Source organism: Bufo bufo, chromosome 7, assembly GCF_905171765.1.
Source record: "Bufo bufo chromosome 7, aBufBuf1.1, whole genome shotgun sequence".
NCBI classification, from domain to species: Eukaryota; Metazoa; Chordata; class Amphibia; order Anura; family Bufonidae; genus Bufo; species Bufo bufo.
In genome coordinates this window covers 193,219,239-193,239,079 of record NC_053395.1, presented here as the reverse complement: position 1 = coordinate 193,239,079, position 19,841 = coordinate 193,219,239, and positions in this window count along the sequence as shown.

Below are 19,841 nucleotides of genomic sequence, written 5' to 3'. Positions count from 1 at the left end.
CCTGCGCACAGAAAGAGACCGCTGCACTGTCCCGGGACTGAGCATGACAGGAAGGAGAGATCTCTCCTCTCTCTCTAAGATGTCTGTCAATACGAACGGCCTGAGACATAGCAGAATCCAAGGAGGTAGGTCTCTCATGAAAGGCAAATGCATCTTTCAATCTCTCTGAAAGACCATGGCAAAATTGACTTCGGAGTGCAGCATCATTCCAACCAGTATCAGCTGCCCATCTCCGAAATTCTGAGCAGTATATCTCTGCGGATTGTTTACCCTGGCATAACAGACGTAGTCTAGACTCAGCTAGAGCAATACGATCCGGATCATCATATATCTGACCCAGGGCTAAAAAGAATTCATCCACTGAACGGAGGGGCCGTGCCCCCTCCGGCAGCGAAAAGGCCCAAGATTGAGCGTTACCCCTGAGCAGCGATATAATGATCCCCACCCTCCGTTCTTCATCACCAGAGGAATGGGGAAGAAGGCGAAAATGGAGTTTGCAAGCCTCTCTAAAACGCACAAAATACTCACTACCCCCGGAGAACGTATCCGGGAGCGAGATCTTAGGCTCAGAACAAACTCCATGAACGCAAGCTGAACCGGTCACTTGAAACTGAGAAAAAGTTTTACGGAGATCAGCTACCTCCAATGAAAGACCCTGGAAGCGCTCAGCCAAAAGTGAAACCGGATCCATGCTTGAGACGGTTTTGGCGGCTTATAATGTCATGGATGGTGTACAGGAAACAAGACAATACAATATGAAACTATGACTCACTGGATCCACAACTAAGGAACAAAAGGTAGACCCCTGCAAGAGACCTGCCGATCTCCCTTATTGCTCAGCCTATGCGACCACCCCAAAGGTGGATGGGCGCATATCCACGTACCTCGACTATCTTACACCTGATGACCCTACAATAGTGAGGGGACACGACCACCGGCTCCCTACACAGACACGGAGGGAGTCAGGGTCACCTGGATCCAGAAAACAGAAAATCATAAATACATAAACAGAACTTATGTTGCAGACGACTGGGGACTGTGGACTGAGAACTAGGAACAGCATGCACACACACTCCAGGAAGTTGTATAAGCCGCACACTACTGCATTCTGGGGAGGAACTTAAAGGGCAGCAATCAGTCCAACTGCATGACAGCTGAGATAGACTAACGAGATGAGGAACTTAACCAAAACAAAGAAACTCAAGGAGGAGGATCTGGAAAGCTCTTGTCAGAGCTTCTCAACTGTCTGGTTGTGACACCATGCCACTGTTAGAGGATACAAAGATAGATAGAGTAGAAGTTGAAGAGCATGGGAACCTGTCTGAGGTAGAAAAGTCTGATGCAGCATTAGTCTTGCCTCAAACCAATATAGCCCAAGCAGATGAACTAAGACATTCATCACGTGCCAGAAAACCAACCCAAAAAATGCTGGGAAATTTGGAGCAAGAAGCAGCGCTGAGAGGAAAAAAGTTCTCCAGAATGTATGATAAGTGGAAATTATACATTAAAGAAATCTGTAAAAAGTTAAAGCAAGAAAGTATAATAAGGGACTTGAGTGATATGGTAGAGACGGTAGAAGAATCTGAATCAGAGCTTATGGCAAAATACGGATGTAGCAGGGTTAACACACATGCTTTATGAGACATGTTATCTAAACTAAATGAAACTAAATGCTTTAAGCAATTGCTTTTAAATGGCTTTTGTTTCAAGATGACGCGATGAGTTAAGAAATTTGAGTTAAGAGTGTGTGTGTTACCCCTGCTACATCTGTATGTCAACATGCGGTCGTTTACAACACCTTCCCAGGATATTGTAAGGAACATGGACACATGTACTGCAGTCACTAAAGATTTAGTAAAGCTCATGAGAGAACTTTCATCTCCAGCTAATTATGATGAAGTTAAAGCAAGAAGTAGAATGAACAAGCCTTTTATGAGAGGCTATGCTAGGTCCTTAGGTGGTACCACAATCTCAAGTGTGACTTCCTTCACTAGCAGAAGTGCCACCCACATATCAGAGTCCTCAAATACTTCAGCCAAAAGAAAGGACTTAGCTGAACAACTTGCTGTCAAGAGAGCAGAAATTGAGATGGAAGCTGCCATCAAGGCACAGCGCCAAATGATGGCTGAAAAGGATGCACAATGCCATCAGATGGAAGCTAAAATGGAGGCACAGCGCCAACAGATGAAAAGTCTAGAAAGGCAGAAAGAAGTTAAGATCTTAGAAGCCAGACTGAGAGTATACAAAGAGGATATGAATCAGAGTAGTCATAGGTTTGTAGTGTCCCACTACGTAAGGGTGGGCACTACACAAGGGTCAATTGGATCACGTTGTTCTCCACCTCCTGTGTAACATGGTTATTGTATTTTATATTGCATTTTAATGTGAATTGTCATGTTATTTATGTTATCTCCTGTGTACCAGGCCTGTTATGGGTGTAGTTCCTCCTCCTAGACAGTAGAGGGAGCTAGGGAACCTCCTAGTATAAATAGCCAGGTCCAGAGCAGAGAAAGGGTGTGTGTGTAGTCAGAAGCCTAGAGTCACTTCAGCCAGAAAAGAGCCGAGAAGCAGCCTCTGACATGCAGCTAGATAGCCCAGGCTTCTAGCTTGCCACCAGGAGAAGAGTCTGCCTCCTGAGAAAACTAAGTTCCTATAAAAGTACAGTGCAGAGCCAAGTTTATTCCAGCCAAACAGAGAGCTGAAGGGCAGAAGGATATATTTAAAGCAAGGAGACATATACGAGAGGAAGTTTTCCCTAACCAAGGATAAAGCCAGAAATAGGGCATACGGGCCTTGGAGAAAGACAGACAGGATCCTGAGGAAAAGTGCAGCCTATTCTGTAAGTGTTTAACCCTCTGAGTATCTTGCAAAGAATATTGCCTGCCATTTGATGTAAAGCCTGCCTGTCACCACCTTTTACATGTGGAACTGCCTAAAGACTGTAAATAGTTAAACTGTTCAGTAAAAGGAAGTCTTCACTGCAACGTGTGTTCCTCAATTAGTACTACAGGAAATCGGTGTGCCACCGTTACCAGCACTGGCGTCACGAACTTTAAGGGATCTTGCCACAGGCACAATAAACCTACAACACCTAGGGCACCTCACCTACCACCTGGCCTGGTCCCTATACACAGAGAGTGCCCCAGAGGATCCATGTGCCAGCCTCTCCATCACTGCTGTACGCCTGCCCTGCCCAGGGTATATAAAAACTGTGAGTACCAAGAGCAACCCTCGTTCTGCCTATTAACCATGACCTCACATTCGCTTACCCTGCAGGGCTGCGTACTGCAGGTTCAAATCTGTACTAAGTGAAGAGGCAGACTCCTACTTTCCTACATACTCCCAAGAGAATGGAAGGAAATCTCCAGCATTTAGTGAGGAAATAAGTCATTATCCTTCCATTCCTGCTCAGAAAGACAAAGAGAGGCCTAGTCCAGTGTTAGGAAAAGGTGTTTGGATTTACCCTCTATCTCTACCAGAAAAGTTAAAGAAAGGGACTCACCTATTTCAGAACTAAGTGTGAAAATAGAACCGGATGATTCTATTCCTAGATGCCACGGAAATGCTCAGGAGAATGTTACAACCATTGTCCCGGCAAGACCACAGAGAACAGTCCTAGCTAGACTTCCCATTCCGGAACCTACTGTATTTTCGGGAGACGTACTGAAGTTCATAGAGTGGAAGGCAAGTTTTGAGATGATCATTGAGCATCATTGCTTCAGTCCAGTTGGCAAGTTATTCTACCTTCAGAGATATGTTGGTGGAGAAGCCAAGGAAGTTCTTGAAGGTAACTTCTATAGAAAAGACGAAGAAGCCTACAAGCAAGCTTTGGAAATATTTAATGCAAGATATGGTCATCCTTTCTTAGTACAAAGAGCCTTTAGATAGAAACTGAATAACTGGCCTAAAATAGGTCCTGAAGAACACTTTAGACTCCAAAAGTATAGTGACTTCCTGCAAGCATGCAGCAATGCCATCCCACATGTTAAAGGACTGGAAGTACTGAACAACTATCTAGAAAACCACAGGATGCTAACTAAGCTACCTGAAGAAGTGGCTTCTAGATGGAATCGCTATGTGACTAAACAGTTAGATCTAGGTAAGAACTTCCCAAGTTTTAAAAAGTTCTTTGAGTTTGTCAATGAGGAAGCATGGATAGCATGCAATCCAGTAACACCATCTTAGATCTTAAAATCCTTAGAAGAAAGGCCTGCAAGAGAGATAAGACATGCAAGAGCAACTATCTTTGTAACCAACACAGCAGCTAAAGGTCCAGATACGTACGAGAACAAGTCCAAAGTCACTACTGGGATCAATAGAGAGACAGAACCGACAAATCTTCAGACTACCTTCAAGTGTATGTTCTGTGGAGAGAACCACTCCATACAGTTCCAACAGTTGAAGGAGAAGTCCCCGGAAGAAAAGAAAAAATTTATGCTGGATAAACAACTGTGTTTCAGATGCCTTAGAAAAGGCCATGTTACTAAGGAGTGTAAGAAAAAGGCAAAATGCAGCGTTTGCAAAGGATACATCCTACACCACTACATGAAGAACGTCCAAAGAAAGATAAATCCTCAATACCTAAAGATACTGAGCCACTAGCAGTAGATATTACCCTCCGGAAATCCTCTAATTTATCAACCGGCAACCTGTATTGCAACCGTATTGATGACAATACCCAGGAAACTTAAAGCTGTGGTTGGCCCTTCCCTTTTATCCCGAGCCAGCGGTACCCCAAACTGTCTCGCCATCGCCTCGAAAGAATACAGCATAACCGAGCATCCATTCAAGCCCGGCGGCCCAATAAACAGAAAATCATCCAAATAATGGATGATGGACCGCCACCCCGACCAATCCCATGCCACCTATTCCAAAAACATGCTGAACTTCTCTAAATACGAGCACGAAATGGAGCAACCCATGGGAAGACATTGTTAAAAAAAAAAAACTCCCAACAACAGCCCAACAGATGCTGACAGTCAGGATGCACTGGCAACAACCGGAAGGCCAACTCAATATCAACCTTTGCCAGTAATGCCCCCTGACCGTATTCGCGAACCCAACAAACCGCCTCATCACGCCACGTATAAATTATTGAACACAACTCAGGCGCAATCTCCTTTGGGAAACGATAGATGATGAATCAGCCGAAATTTTCCGGGATCCTTTTTTGGAACCACCCCTAAAGGGGAAAACCTCTAATCCTGTATCGGAGGACCTGTAAATTGGCCTGCCATGCGCCCCAACTCAACTTCCTTCTGCAACTTATCTGAGCTGATCAATGCGTGTGTTTTGAATTGTCCGCCCCCTGCCTGATGTAGCATCGGAATAATAAAGTTGCTGATTTGTTTACACACGGGTGAGTGCTGCTGTTTTGTTCCGTTCTACATTACCTTGATTCTTGCATCTCACTTCTACAGCTGAGCACCGCCGATCGTGTATGTCCTCTCCAGCCACGTACAGCGCTTTGTTTCTTGTGCATCCAGCAGGAGCAGTGGTGCCGCCCCCTATCTCACTTGTTACAATATTATCTGAGACTATACCCGGAAAATCCAACGCTGAACGCAAATTCCTCCCTACCTACACCGAACCTCTCCCTTCAACAAATGGGATCCGAAAACCCTCCCGGAAGCCAGCCTTCAAAAACTCTGCCGCCACCTAGTCCGTATACTTATTTAGGAAGGGCTCTATCCCGATTAACCGAATGGGCGTCCGGCCCTTTTCTCAGCGCGTCACCCCCACCCTTTCCTTTCCTGCTCCGGAAACACCGAGCTGCTCCATGCTTCCCGAAATGATGGGCACTCGTGCTTAAACTTGCACTTGTCCCCATATTTGCATGTGCCCTCATTAAAGAGGAAGCACAAACCCTTCTGAACCGCCGCCGAGAATTCCAACTGTCCGGAATCCCTGCACCCCCCCCCCCGTGATAGGACTGCCCTGCCCTAACCGGAGCCGTCACCCGCAACCACAGCACTATATCCTTGTGGTCCGACCTGATACTAGGACGCACCGCCTTGCACTGACGAAACTGCTCGTCATAACACAGCCAAGTAAGCCACAACAGGCGGAATCAGACGAGAACGCCGCTTATCCTCATCCTCCTTTCTCTTATCCTCCGTCTGTTCTCTATCCGGGAGTAGGGAAAAAATATCCACGTACTCCCCTTTCCAAATTTTATCCTGCACCTCTTGCTTTAAATGTGCCCCTAAGGGTCCTTCAAAGCAAACATACACGTCGCCGTTTACCGCGTCATCCAAACGCGGCTCATCGCCATCCTTCCTCATCTGCATGACCAGAGAAAGCCGAAGAAGAAGTAAGGACACTAGGATGGGCGGGCTCAATGGAGGATCCCCCGAAACTGCAGCAGGCTGGTCCGATGCAGAAATGTTGCCTAATTTTTTATTGTACAGTACAATGGATAAGGTTTAGTGATGAGCGAGCACCATAGTGTTCGGGTGTTCGGTCCAAACACATCGCGATATTCGTGCGCTCGGCTGAGTATAATGGAAATCAATGGGAGGCGACCAGGCACCCCCTGCTCGGATGAAGTGAGGGTGCCTGGTTCATAGGAAAAGGTCTGAAAGTGATGGAAACACCTCTGAAATCGATTAGGAACAGCAGGGGGACCATGTCTGGATACATCTTGGACACCAATGTCGCTGCTGGGAACCATGTTGTCCGAGTTGTACGCCACTTTTACAGACTGACAAAAAAAAACGCCCAAAACCCCGCCCCCACGAAAAAAAAATCCTTTTTAGAGGAAAAATTGTTAGGAAACATTCTTTCCTGTAGATTCAATTGTATATACATTGTAAGTGCTGCCAAAAATTGCAAGGAAAAATAAATACAGCTTCTATATCACATGAGGAGGGCCTCATTCACATGGTGTTACAATTGTTCAGGTAGTGGGACTCCTACACTCATACAGCCTATGCACTAAATAAAAGGCCTGCCAAAAATGACAAGGCACAGGCACTCCAATTCACCTTTTATTACACATAAAGGAGGGCATCACACACACCCATTAAAAAATATTAATAATAGCCTGCTGCTGACCCTCAAAAAACATTAGGAGCAAGGGCCTGCTGGTTACCCACTAAAACATTACGGGTGAGGGCCTGCTGCTCAGCTGACCCTCCTAAACATTATGGTTGAGGGCCTGCTGGTGAGCTGACCCTGGAAAACATTAGAGGTGAGGGCCTGAAAGTGAGCAAACCCCATAAAACATTGTAGTGAGGGCCTACAGGTGAGCAGACTGTATGAAACATTGGAGGTGATGGCCTACAGGTGAGCGAACCCCATAAAACATCGTAGTGAGGGCCTTATGGTTAGCAAACCCCATAAAACATTGTAGTGAGGGCCTACAGGTGAGCGAACCCCATAAAACATTGTAGTGAGGGCCTACAGTTGAGCGAACAGCATAAAACATTGTAGTGAGGGCCTACAGGTGAGCAGACTGTATGAAACATTGGAGGTGAGGGCCTACAGCTGAGCAGACCGTATGAAACCTTGGAGGTGAGGGCCTACAGGTGAGTGAACCCCATAAAACATTGTAGTGATGGCCTTATGGTGAGCAAACCCCATAAAACATTGGAGGTGAGGGCCTACAGCTGAGCAGACCGTATGAAACATTAGAGGTGAGGGCCTACAGGTGAGCAGACCGTATGAAACATTGTACTGAGCAGACCATATGAAACATTGGAGTGAGGGCCTACAGGTGAGCAGACCGTATGAAACATTGTACTGAGCAGACCGTATGAAACATTGGAGGTGAGGGCCTACAGCTGAGCAGACCGTATAAAACATTTGAGGTGAGGGCCTGAAGGTGAGCGAACCCCATAAAACATTGTAGTGAGGGCCTACAGCTGAGCAGACCCTATGAAACATTGGAGGTGAGGGCCTACAGCTGAGCAGACCGTATAAAACAGTGGAGGTGAAGGCCTACAGGTGAGCAAACCCCATAAAACATTGTAGTGAGGGCCTACAGCTGAGCAGACTGTATGAAACATTGGAGGTGAGGGCCTGAAGGTGAGCAAACCCCATAAAACATAGTAGTGAGGGCCTGAAGGTGAGCAAACCTCATAAAACATTGTAGTGAGGGCCTACAGGTGAGCAGACCATATGATTGGAGTGAGGGCCTACAGGTGAGCAGACCGTATGAAACATTGTACTGAGGGCATATATACTGTATAGAACAGGAGGAGGAGGAGGATGAGTAAACAAACATACTGTATACCCTTTTTGAGAAGTTGAAAAGGGTGCATCTGAATCTTGTGGATTGAGTACATTGTAAAGCATACATTTCAATTGCGTGTTTGTTCCTCATTAGCTCAGCATTCCTCTGGTGGAGTGGAGAAGTCAGGGGCAATCCAGGCCTTGTTCATTTTTATCTGAGTCAACCTGTCAGCATTGCCAGTGGACAAGCGGATACGCTTATCTGTTATGATGCCACCAACAGCACTAAATACACGCTCAGACAAAACGCTGGCGGCAGGGCAGGCCAACACCTCCAAGGAGTAGAGCGCAAGTTCGTCCCACGTGTCCAGCTTGGACACCCAGTAGTTGTAAGGCACTGAGGGATCATTTAGGACACTGACACGGTCTGCTATGTATTCCTTCACCATTTTCCAAAACTTTTCCCTCCTTGTACCACCAGGCCGCCCTTCAGGGTGAGGTTGCTGGCGGGGTGTCATAAAAGTGTCCCATGCCTTGGAGAGTGTTGCCCTGCCTTTGTTGGAACTGCTGTGTGTTCCCATTGTCAACCTTCCCCGGTTGCCTAAGGAAGTACGGACTCTGCCGCCAGCATTGTCAGATGGAAAATTCCGGAGCAATCTCTCAACAAGTACCTTCTGGTATTGCACCATTTTACTCGTCCTCTCCACGACAGGAATGAGAAGTTTTCTTTGTAATGGGGGTTGAGAAGGGTGAACACCCAGTAATCCGTGTTATCTAAAATGCGTATAACGCGAGGGTCGCGGGTAAGGCAGCCTAACATGAATTTAGCCATGTGTGCCACAGTACCAACAGGCAAGATGTCGACATCAGGATTACTCTCCATCTCCTCTTCCTCCTCCTCCTCTTTGGCCCATCCACGCTGAACAGATGGAATTAAAGTTCCATGGGTACTAGCCTCAGTAGCAGAGGCAACAGTCTCCATCTCCTCCTCCTCCTCCTCTTCACGGTCCAAGTCGTGCTGAGAAGACAAACTGTGGGTGGTCTGGGTATCACCCTGTGAGATATCCTCCCCCAGTTCCTCGTCTGCCACATTCAGAGCGTCGTCCTTAATTGTGAGAAGCGATCGTTTGAGTATGCACAGCAGTGGGATGGTTATGCTGATAATAGTGTTATCGCCACTAACCATCTGTGTGGATTCTTCAAAGTTTTTAAAAATCTCACATAGGACTGACATCAATAGTGGCAGTTGACTTTAAAGGCGACGACCATGTTGCAGCTGGTATTCCACAACTGCCCTCTTCTGCTCACAAAGCCTGACCGACATATAGAACGTAGAGTTCCAGCGCGTGCTCACGTCGCACAACAGTCGGTGAGCTGGAAGCCGCAAGCGCTGCTGCAGCGTTGACAGGCCGGCTGAAGCTGTGGACGACTTGCGGAAATTGGCACACACGCGGCGTGCCTTCACTACTAGCTCTGGCAAGTTGGGGTATGTTTTGATAAACCGCTGAACCACTAAGTTTAAGACGTGGGCTAGGCATTGCATGTGTGTCAGGTTGCCGAGCTCCAAAGCCGCCACCAAGTTACGGCCATTGTCAGACACAACCATGTCTGGTTGTAGGTTGAGTGGAGAGAGCCACAGCTCGGTCTGTTCCCTTATACCCTGCCAAAGCTCTGTGGCGGTGTGCTGTTTGTCCCCTAAGCAGATCAGCTTCAGCACGGCCTGTTGACGCTTACCCACAGCAGTGCTACACTGCTTCCAGCTAGCGACTGATGGCTGTTGGAGGTGGAAGTGGAGGAGGATGAGGCAGAAGAGGAGGAGAAGTGGGGGTTGGAGCCAGTAACATAGCTGCTTGCGGAGACCCTGATGGACGTAGGGCCTGCAATCCTGGGCGTGGGTAGCACCTGTGCCATCCCAGGGTACGACTCACTCCCGGCCTCCACCACATTCACCCAGTGTGTGGTCAGGGAAATGTAGCGTCCCTGGCCACCAGCACTTGTCCATGTGTCCGTGGTTAAGTGGACCTTCCCAGTAACTGCATTGGTCAGGGCACGGGTGATGTTCTGGGACACATGCTGATGTAAGGCAGGCACGGCACACCGTGAAAAATAGTGGCGGCTGGGGATTGTGTACCGAGGGACCGCGGCCGACATCAGGCTGCGGAAGGCCTTAGTGTCCATAAGCCTATAAGGCAACATTTCAAGGGCCAGTAATTTTGAAAGTTGGCAATTAAGTGCTATGGCCTGTGGGTGGGTGGGTATTTGCGCTTGCGTTCAAATGACTGTGGTATGGACATTTGGATGCTGCACTGGGACAGGGAAGTGGATGTTGTTGCTGCTGGACAGGGTATTGGACAGCACGTAACACAGGGGAAGAGGAGGCAGTGGTGTGACCTGCAGACCCAGATTGTGGACCCAGGCATTCGGCCCACTTAGTAGGGTGCTTGGATGACATATTGCGGATCATGCTGGTGGTGGTGAGGTTGCTAGTGTTCATGCCTCGGCTCATTTTGGTACCGCACAGGTTGCAAACTACCACTCTTTTGTCCTCTGCACTTTCCTCAAAAAAGCGTCATACTGCGGAACACCTACCCCTTGCTAAGGTTGATTTACGCATGGGGGTGATCGGTGTAACAGTTGTGGGCCTGTTTGGTGTGGGCCGACTTCTCCCTTTTGCAACCCCACTGCCTTTTCCAGCCTGTTGCGGTGCTGCGGATCCCTCCCCCTCTGTACTGCTGTCCTCGCTCGGCTTTTCACCTTCCCATGTTGGGTCAATGACCTCATCGTCCAACACCTCCTCTTCCACTTCCTCACTCTGATCATCCTCCTGTCTTGACCTAACCACAACCTCAGTGATTGACAACTGTGTCTCATCGTCATCCACCTCGTAAACTAATGATTGACGTTCACCACCGTCATCTTCTTGAGACTGTGAAGGCTCAAGAGGTTGGGAATCAGGGCACAATATCTCAGGTCCCTCTTCAAGCATGCTGACCGCGAGGGCCAAATCTAATAGTGGAGCTGAAAAGAGCTCCTGGAATATCCGAGTGTGGGATCACCCGTTTGGCAGGCCTCTCCATGGTGGGAGGAAGGATAATCTGAGCAGGAGTTGGCTGACCAGACTCTTGGCTACAGAGACTGGACTTGATGGAAGAGAGGGTGGTGCTTAGCCGACTGGAAGCATTGTCGTAAGCAAGCCAACCGACCAACTGTTCGCACTGGTCTGACTTGGACTAGCGCCGCCTAGCTAAGTTGGACATGAAGCTGGGTACGGTTTTATAACTTTTTTTTTTTGGTGCACTGACAGTAGGCACAGTTTAATTGCGCCCAGTGCCACGACCTCTGCCTGAACCATCAGCATAACGCCCACTTCCCCGTCCCTTAGTGCTGGCTTTCTTCATATTTATGGATTTTTTACTGGTTGTGACGCAGTTTTTTTTACTGTCCACAAAAGACAGTTTTCAGATACAGGGCAGTATATGACACAGAACAGCATAGATTTTGGACAGTATTTTAGCCACAGATTATTGTAATCTGCAGTACAGCCACTGTTTTATGATGTTGTTTATATTTATGACTATATTATTCTCAATATATACGCCTGAAGCGCACAGATGGTACAGAAATGCAATGCACTGCGATTAACGTTTTAAACCGCAGACAAGAAAACTGGGTGCTGATTTAGTGAAATGTGTATATATACTGATTCTATTTCTCCAAATATATGGGCCTGAAGCAGTCAGACGGTATAGAAATGCAATGCGCTGTGATAAACGGTTTCTGCCGCAGGCAAGAAAACTGTGTGCAGATTAAGTGAAATTTGTATATATATTGATTTTCACTACATCCCAATATATGGCCCTGAAGTGCACAGACGGTATTCTAATGCAGAGCACTGAGATTAATGGGTTAAACAGCTGACAGCAAAAATGTGGTCAGATTCTGGGACAAAAAAATATTGTTTTCACTGATATTTTTCCTATCTATGCCCCTGATACACAGAAGGTATTGCACAGATGTCAGAAGTCACTGCAGACACTTTCTATTAGGATAGCCAATGAAGCGATTTTTTTTTGTAAAAAACAAAATACAAAAAAAGTGCAAATCTGCACTTTAAGTTGCTGCCAACACACATAGTACTGTAGTCCTTAAAATGACTTTTGGGTCTTTGAAAGTCTTGAGAAAGAGTAATTTGCTATCACAATCTCCCTACACTGTCCCTTCCTAACAGCAGCTCTCCCTGACTCGCAATGAGCCAAACCCGCGTGACCGGGTGCTATATAGCACCCGATGACGTGTTCCGGCCAGCCAATCACTGTAATACCAGTAGAAAACATGGCTAATGGCATTACAGTGATAGCAATACTTACCAGCATGTTTATTGGCTGCTTAGAAGGTGCCAAACGTGCGGAGAGGAGACTCGAGCACATGTGGTACTCGGCCGAGCGCTCGGATCTGCGGAGCATAGCGATGCTCGAGCCGAACCCGTACTCGGCCGAGCATGCTCGCTCATCACTAATAAGGTTTATTTGCTGAAAGAACTACAGTATACTTCTCATAAGGATTGGCTACTTTTGACAATTACGGCTTATTAGAAGGATTCTTTGACAATAAGCTGGAATCCAGCTATCTGAGTAGGTGCTTGAGAAGGCGAGCAGACCTCCTGTGATCAGTTTTGACCCCTGCTAAATAGACATTTGAAAACATAGCTACAGTAACAAATCGTATCTTAGAAAAAGGATAAATCTCCTTTTTCTAAGATACGATTTGTCACTGTAGCTATGTTGTCAAATGTCTATTTAGCAGGGGTCAAAACTGATGACAGGAGGTCTGCTCGCCTTCTCAAGCACCTACTCAGATAGTTGGATTCCAGCTGGATTCCAGCTTATTGTCAAAGCAAACTCCTGCCATATGCAAATTACTTTTGATGTGTCTATTGGGTGTGTCTTCTTCTGGCAAGTGTCCTGCGATCTCAGCAGCAACTCCTAGTGTAGGCGACGTAGTTGCCGTATTTGTGGGAGGGGAGGCTCCCGCTCTTACTATTTAAGGCACCTCCGTGCCCTCCCCCCTGGCGGCTTCCTCCACGATTCCCGGCTCGGCAGCGTGTGCGTCACTTCCGGATCACGTGGTGAATCGCGTCCGACGGCCGCCGTCCTGCGTGCAGCAGCGCTCATCTCCACACCTACAGCCGCTCCCGTCCGGCAGGCATCCCGGCACAGGTAACGGGCGCATGCCCCTGGCCTCTCGCCCCACGTTCAGGCAGCCGCACCACTTCCCTCCTCGCCGGGCAGCCATGTTACCGGGCGCATGCAGCCGACAGCGTCCTCCTAGCGGCGGTACCACTTATCTAGTACACGTCCCGGTCCGCCGGAGTGTGCTGTCGGCTTCACTATCGCCACCTTCACTCGCCCACCACGCACTTCCCAGACTACGACCTCAGGCGGTCGATCCCGCGATAGCTCCCAGCGTGCTGCCGGATTTCATACCTCCTGAGTTATAGTACCCACGCAGTCACAGGGTACCCGGTCCCTTCCACCACGGGTTCACAGTCGGGGGTCAGACATCATTCACACATGGCGCGTACGGCACCATATCGCCACATTCCGTATCTCATCTGTTCGACGCACCGCAGCTCCTGTGTCGCCAACCGTACCGTTCTTGATACCGCAGTCCGGACAGTATGCAATTCAAAGCATACTCACGCTGGGCATACGTCATTATTCAGCTGCTGGTCCGCGCACCCCGCGCTGGAGCAGCGTACGGGTGCACATGCTTGTCTAGACGTCCGATTACGGGCATTCAGTAGTCAGTACTGTCTATATCGTTGATGCATTTTATCCCATAATAGGTGTCATCTCAGGCTTCAAGGGCTCGTACGGTCAGAGTATCAAACTCCTACAAACCCTGGTGCAGGTAGATTTCAGTAACATAGTTAGGTCAGGCTTAATTTTTCAAAGCTGACCTGGTGCTCTGTTTCGTTCACAGTCAAGTAGTCACATACTTCGTCCATCAGGATCCGGTAAAGGGAAATTTATTTTGTTTTCTCTCCCCCCTTTCTCTCTCCTCTCTTCCTCGCTCTCTTCTCACCAGGGGTACCACTCGTCACCAGGGGTTCATGTACAGCCATTAGTTAAAAAAAGAATAAAAAAAAAATAATATATATATATATATATACATGTATACGAAAAAAAAAAAAAAAAGGGGTTTCTCCCCACGTCCTCAGACTCACACGCAGTCCCGGCACGTTCAGCCTCGGCAGGTCTGTCACGTCCTCAGACTCACACGCAGTCCCGCCACGTTCAGCCTCGGCAGGTCTGTCACGTCCTCAGACTCACACGCAGTCCCGGCACGTTCAGCCTCGGTAGGTCTGTCACGTCCTCAGACTCACACGCAGTCCCGGCACGTTCAGCCTCGGCAGGTCTGTCACATCCTCAGACTCACACGCAGTCCCGGCACGTTCAGCCTCGGCAGGTCTGTCACGTCCTCAGACTCACACGCAGTCCCGACACGTTCAGCCTCGGCAGGTCTGTCACGTCCTCAGACTCACACGCAGTCCCGGCACGTTCAGCCTCGGCAGGTCTGTCACGTCCTCAGACTCAGTTGATAGTCACGGCATATCTCAGCCGGCCCACTTCTGACACGTGCTCAGACTCTCACGCCAATTCCGTCACGTTTCAGCATTGGCCAGTTCTGTCACGTCTTCAGACTCAACGTAAGACCTGTCACGCCCTCAGGCAAACTCGTCAAGTCTGTCACGTCTTCAGTCTCGGTCAAGTCCTGTCACGTCTTCAGGCACACGCGTCAAGTCTGTCACGTCCTCAGACTCAGTCTAAGTCCTGACACGACTTCAGGCATTCGCAACTCTGTCACGTCTTCAGAGATTACGCAAGTCCTGTCACGTCTACAGGTGCCAGTTTAGTCGCAGCTCGGTACGGCTTACAGTTCGAGCGTACAGGTCTCCTGTCTCACACGCATCCACTATAACCCACTCACACGCAGTTGTGGGCCCCCACGGACATCAGCAGTCACGGCTGTACATGCCCTGTCCCGGGGTACACAAGGTGGCAGGGGGTGTCAGGGTACACGAGTGTGGCGCGTTATTTCCCTCAGGCACAGCTTGCACGGTTAGTCTTTCTTCCCTAACTAGTTCACCAGGGTACATGGTACGGGCAATCGTCACGTTTAGCTTGCCATCGTGTCATGCATTTCATGTATTCTAGATGGAGCTGCCACACAACCAGGTTCCGACTGCATCTGCGTCATCCCAAGCCAGCGGGGACGTACAGTCAGAAAGAGGCATGACCCCCTCCCTAAGGTCTTGGACCATATCCAGGATAACTACGGAACTGTTACGCAGAGGAATTCCCTTCCCAGCATCTGCTAGGAAGGTCGAACTTTTTCGTTTGCCACAGTCCGAACCAGGCTCCAGTCAAGAGTTGCTTACGCCCAACACCATACAGACTTCCATTACCCAGTTACATGCGGCAATTGACAACATGGCGTCCTCCATGTCTAGCTTCCAAACCAGGCTAGAGGAAATTCAAAACAGGGCATCCACCTCCAGCGCTGGCGCCCCAACACTCACGTCTCCGTCAGTCCCCTCCACGTCTGCGGCGACCCCCCCCCCCCAACTTCCCTAATGTCGCACCATCGCATTTCATTCCGGCCAACGTTAGGCAGGATATTCAAGACGGTAAGGATGTCAATTTAGCCTGTCTGCTTATCGCTACACATGAGGTACCCGATAATAAGACCATCGCCTGCGGGGAGGTGTCTGTCATCCTCAAGTCACGGGACATCAGGCTAAACCGCAAACTCAGTATTACTGAGTTTGTGCTGGCGTTTAGCCTATACCGGGACGTCATCTGTTCCGTGTCGCCCAGTTGCCATGAAGAATTAGACCTATACCTCTACAAAGTGGTAGACCTAGGCCACAAATACGGTGGCACGGCCTTCTACGAGTATCACAGGTCTTTTTCTGCAAGGGCAGCAGCCTTGCTCACACAGTTCCAGCACACCGTCGACTGGGCAGTGACGGACACCGAGCTTTTTTGCCGCCATTTTGCTGGCTTGAGAGCCCCCGCTTGTTCCACTTGCAGTTCACACTCCCACACCGCAGAGTGGTGCTCCTCCAGCAATCCTCCGTCAGGCAGCTCCCAGACTAGGCAGGCACCCGATAGCATCATGCCCAAATCCGCCACAGGGGTTGATAAATTAGGCAGGCCCATCAAGTACTTAGGCAAATCGCAAATTTGCAACAACTTCAATTACACAGGGTGCTTCTACAGCCAATGCCGGTTGCTGCATTTATGCACCAACTGTTTCAGGGCCCACCCCAAGACAGCATGCCCTCAGAAAGGCCTTCACCCGGCATGACTAGGCAGGGTGCATGTCGACACGCTAGCCACATTCCTGGCTGATCATCCAGACCAACAGTGGGTGAGGTTCCTCCTAAACGGTTTCACCGTAGGTTTCCACACAGGCCAGATATCCCTACCACAGACCACGTACGAATGTAGGAATTTGCTGTCTGCTGTCAGGAACCCCGAGGCAGCCAGTGTCCTCATTCAAGCAGAGGTGGCAAAGAGCTACCTGATAGGTCCTCTGCGCCAGCCCCCTTTCGATTGCTGGAGAATTAGTCCGATAGGCATGGTTGTTGGCAAATTCTCCAATAAAAAACGCCTGATTTATGACCTGTCAGCTCCACATTCTTCTGACGTGCCTAGCCTCAATGCTCTCATTCCCTCCGAGGAGTTCGGCATGAAATATGCGTCCATAGACGAGGCAATTCAGGTCATACTGTCTTTGGGGCAGCACACGTGGTTGTCAAAGGCAGATATCACCGACGCTTTTAAACTGCTGCCCATTCACCCCCAACTATGGCAGTGGCATGGCGTTAGGTGGGACGGGCTGTATTATTTCGCTAACTGTCTCACTTTTGGCTCAAAATCAAGCCCTTGGCTGTTCGATCAGTTTGCCAGCAGTCTACACTGGATCCTTGAGCACACCTTCAGTGCCCATCACGTCATCCACTATCTAGACGACTTTCTGCTGATCGAACCTCCGTCACGGCCTCCAGGTGATCTAGGAGTTTTGACTGAAGTGTTCAGCAAACTCGGTGTTCCAGTAGCGAATCATAAGCTCGAGGGCCCACACACCAGTTTGACCTTTTTAGGTATCCAACTAGACACCTTTACGTTGCAAGCTAGTTTGCCTCCGGACAAGCTACACAGAATCAGAGATAATATCCACAAGTTAGCTTGCGCAGGCATTTGTTCCAGAGTGGAGCTCCAAAGCCTGCTTGGCATGCTCAATTATGCCATGAGGATCATCCCGCAAGGCAGGACTTTCATCTCCAGACTCCTTAGCCTTCTTCCATCAGCCACTGACCAAGATAGCCAGGTGAGGCTAGATCAACAAGCTCTGGCCGATCTAGTGATGTGGGACCAGTTCCTTTCCAACTGGAACGGTATTTCATTGTTTATTCCCTCAGTGACCAGCCACTCCCCCGTCCTCCACGCCGATGCTTCATCAGCTCTGGGCTTCGCCGCCATTTACGGCAACCACTGGATGGCCAGCGCTTGGCCACCCGAGGTTGCTTCCATACCTGGGTTTTCCCAGTCATCCTCGTTGTTCGAGATCTACACCATTGTCGCTGCAGCACAGGCGTGGGGAGCTCACTGGCGCAAGAACACAGTGCTGATTCTGACCGATAATGAAGGTCTGGCAGCACTGATCAATATAGGTAGGTCAGACTCCAGGGAAATCATGGCCTTCATGAGACGGTTTATCTGGTTGGCTCTACAGCACCAGTTTCATTTTGAATGTGCACATATTCCCGGCAAGGTAAACGTGGCAATTTTATCTAGGGGTAAACTGCAATTTTTCTTTCAGATTTCACCAGAGGCGGACCCCGTACCAACCCCTACACCATCGCACAACCTGTTAGTCATGCCTTGAACACGCACCTGGCCACAGCCAGGCTCCTCATGCAGAGGTCATTGTCCGAGAACACGGCTAGGACGTACAAGACGGCGTGGTCCCATTTTTCTAGATTCCAGCTTAAGTGTCCACAGCTGGGCATGGACGATATCACATATTTAATCGCATTTATAGCTTTTTGCCACTCAGACCTCAAACTAGCACACGGCACGATCAAGTCATACTTAGCCGGCATACAACACTACTGGCACATCTCCTACCCAGGTAGACCCTCGCTATTCTCCGCTCACCCTATTAAAACGATCCTCAAGGGCATTCAGAATTCAGCGGCCGTTAGCCCGATTTCCAGGAGACCCTTCTTTGGGGACATGTTTAAATCCTTAGCGGCCATCCTAGATACCAACCCCTTCGGAGTAAGGACTAGCGCCTTAGTTAAAACCGCCCTGTATCTATGCTTCTACGGCTTCCTACGACCCGGGGAATTCACGTGCCCCGTTTCCCGCCATACTTTCATACAGAAACAACATTTACAACACTCAGGCTCCCACTATGTGCTCACACTTAATCATACCAAGACGACCAGACCCGGCGAGACCACCAAGGTTAAGTATTTTCCCCACAGGCAATGTATGGTGCCCAGTCGCAGTGTTTAATGAATGGTTGGTGCTGATCAAACCCGACGCACCTCACTCCCCGTTGTTGGCTTACGACTCCGGCCCACTCTCTATCCAGACTTTCCTTAGGTTCATCCGCGCATTATTGCCAGGAGTGGGTGTGGATCCGTTGAGCATCACCGGCCATTCATTCAGGATAGGCGCTGCATCAGCCGCCTCTAAAAACAATGTACCGGGGCACATTATAAAGAGATTAGGGCGTTGGAAGTCATTGTGCTACACTCGCTACATCCCCAACCCTAAACGCGAGATGTCTTTAGCTTTCCGGAATTTGTTACTGTAATATGTGTCAATACAGTATTTTGTTCACATTACTGTGTCGTGTATTTTTGGCCCCTTTAGGCTACCCTTTACAGCAGTTCCGCCACTACTCTACTGCTACGCTTAGGCCACGGCTGTTCTGATAGTCGATCCGAGCACAAGTGTAGGCAACGTAGTTGCCGTATTTGTGGGAGGGGAGGCTCCCGCTCTTACTATTTAAGGCACCTCCGTGCCCTCCCCCCTGGCGGCTTCCTCCACGATTCCCGGCTCAGCAGCGTGTGCCCCTCCCACCCTACCCCTTTTTTCATCCTTCCCATAGGGTGGCCCCCTTTAGGCTACCCTTTACAGCAGTTCCGCCACTACTCTACTGCTACGCTTAGGCCACGGCTGTTCTGATAGTCGATCCGAGCACAATTATCTTTAATGAGTCTAATGACATCTCCGATGACTTCGGCGTCATCCACTGTCTCCCTGCAAAAGCATCAGTGAAAGAAGCGTTCCTATCTTGGACATTTAGAGTATCATATCCATAGGACATGCCATAAATGTCTGATGGATGCGGGACCCAACTCTGAGATCTGCACCTCGAGAAGAGGGACTCTTGACTTGTGGCAGCTGTGACTGGAGAAGTCGCCACACATGCATGGGTCCTCAGTTTATGTAATTGTGAGTTCTTAAACATATCTGAGCAAGCATGCTTGACTATTTCCTAAAACAGAGGATACAAAGTTAATAGGATGTGGGAGGAGTTCCTTTTTAAAATGACTAGTGTTAGCCCTTGGAAGCTACATA